Raw genomic sequence first — 2,542 nt, 5'->3', positions numbered from 1 at the left:
ATGCATACACGTGTTAGAAAGTTCGAGTTCTGAAGCGATATAATATTCCGTTGGATATGCGCGGTGATATACGTGCATATATATCTATGTAGATATATTACACACGTATAGAGTTATCGGGCCCTTGCTCCTCCGTCTCTCTGCCGTGCACGCACGCACGCACGCACGCACGCACGCACGCACGCACGGGCCCGTCAGGCGGCAGCAGTACGATGGTATTAAAGCGAAGCGCTATTAAAGCGTCTGTGAATGGCGGTAACGATCCATGCGCCCGTCCCTGCCCCCATGTCGCCCCTAATCTAAAATCAACTCGAGATTGCACCGATGCTAAACATCGCAGCAGCAGCAGCAGCAGCAGTAGCAGTAGCAACAGCAGCAGCAGATGATATAGCCGCCGTCCGCGCGCACCGCTATTCCCGCCAACATTTTGAGATATAGAAAATATTTCGAGAAGCAGCGTTCTCGTCCTCCACCCCTTCTTCCTCGCTATCTAACCTTCTCTCTCGCTATCTATCTCTCCCCTCGCTCTCTCTCTCTCTCTCTCTCTCTCTTTCTCGCTCTCTCTGTCTCTCGCTATCTAACTCCTCCCTTCCTTCTTTTTTTCTGGGTCTCTCAGTCTCAAACTCGCACCATCTCCGACGTTTTGTGGTATGACTTGTATACATCTTTCTTTCTGTCTCCCCTCTGCGTGCCCGTTCTTCTTTTGCCTATTTCTCTTCCCCGCCTCCCTGTCTCTAGCCCTTCTTTAATCAGTTCTCTGCACTTTTGTTTCAACTAAATCTCTATTTTTAGTCGGCGACCGTAGCGGCACAGTGCTGTAGTTATTTAGTATTTGTTAATTATTTATATTATTACACTCGTCGTGCTGCAGCCATCAGTCGTCTGTCATCCATCCCCGGCAGGCAAGTTTTTAAATCGTAGGATGGCGACTGAAGGATAGGACGGTAACTGATGGTGACGTAGGATGGTGACTGATTAAGGTTAGGGTTAGGATTAGGATTAGGGTTAGGGTTAGGGTTAGGGCCAGGGTATTAAAGCACGAATAATTTATCAATCTTCAGTCGCCATCCTACGATTTAAAAACTCGCCCCGGCAGCACGCCCCACAGCACACTATCACACTAGCACAGCATCGTTTACACTCCCGCCCGCTAGGTGGCGCGACGCCGTGATTGTTTCAAACGGGTAGAAAAGAAATGACGGTTAGGCACTGACCGTGGACGCCCTTACCCTACTTCCCGGCGGGTCCCGCTGGCGGACCGAAGAATGTTTTTTTCCTGGCGCGGGGGTGAGGGTGAGCGGGGATGGGGGGGGGGGCGTAATTCGAGCGCGTGCGGGCGGTTAGCGTACGTATACCGATTCCACGAAAATGTGTTATTGCCAATTTACTGCGGGATCGTCACCATCATCGTCGTCGTCGTTGTGGCGCGCTCTAGTGGATGTTTACGTAGTCGTTGCGACGTGAGGGTGAGAGTGACGTCAGTGTCTGGCCGCGCCGACTAAATCACGCTGGCATCGCAGCCGCGTGGGGGCAGCACGGTCACCAGTGATGGCGCGATCTTACTGTGCGGACATTTAAATCGAAGCCGCACGCACGCACGCACGCACGCACGCACACACACACACACACACACACACACGAGCGCGCACGCACGCACGCACGCGCGCGCACACACACGCACACACACACACACACACACACACACACACACACACACACACGGACACACGCATGCACACGCGCACGCAGACCCGCGTACATGTTATAGGCTATAGCGGCGATGCTGTGCTGCAGCGGCCAGCGAGCTAGCGTTGATGAGTGTTATAACGTATAGGGAGGAGGAGCGGTGAGAGCGAGAGCTGCCACGAGGAGAGACGCTACTGCTGATGCTGCTGCTGCTGCTGCTGCTGCTACTGCTGCTGCTGCTGTTGCCTCGCACCTTCCGACACGGGCCTAGGGACGGAGACACGGGCCTAGGGACGGAGACACGGACGTAGCTAGTGTGTAGGGGTGGGGTGTGGGGAGGTGGGGTGGGAAGCGAGTGTGTAGGGGTTGGGTGAAGAGGGGTGGGGTGGGGAAACGAGTGTGGTGAGGTGGGCTGAGGAGGGGTGGGGTGGGGAAGCGAGTGTGGTGAGGTGGAGTGGGGAAGGGAGTGTGTAGGGGTGGGGTGAGGAGGGGTGGGGTGGGGAAGCGAGTGTGCAGGGGTGGGGTGTGGGGAGGTGGGGTGGGTAAGCGAGTGTGTAGGGGTGGGGTGAGGAGGGGTGGGGTGGGGAAGCGAGTGTGGTGAGGTGGGATGAGGAGGGGTGGGGTGGGGAAACGAGTGTGGAGGAGAGCGTAAAACGGGCTAGCAGGCGTGAGGTGAAAGCAGGAGTGGGCGGGGACTAGCCCATGAATCTTCTCTGCTCCACTATTCTCATCACCGCGTTGCACCCCACCCCCTGCCCCCATCTCATCTGGCAGCCCCAGCACATCTGCCGTCGTCGCTACACCCTCCTCCCCGTCGGCGGCTGACGCAACCCTTAGTCACGTCTCTATCGTTACT

Source organism: Priapulus caudatus, unplaced genomic scaffold (genome assembly GCF_000485595.1).
Source record: "Priapulus caudatus unplaced genomic scaffold, Priapulus_caudatus-5.0.1 Scaffold1851, whole genome shotgun sequence".
Classification (NCBI taxonomy): Eukaryota; Metazoa; Priapulida; class Priapulimorpha; order Priapulimorphida; family Priapulidae; genus Priapulus; species Priapulus caudatus.
This window is presented reverse-complemented; position numbering follows the sequence as displayed.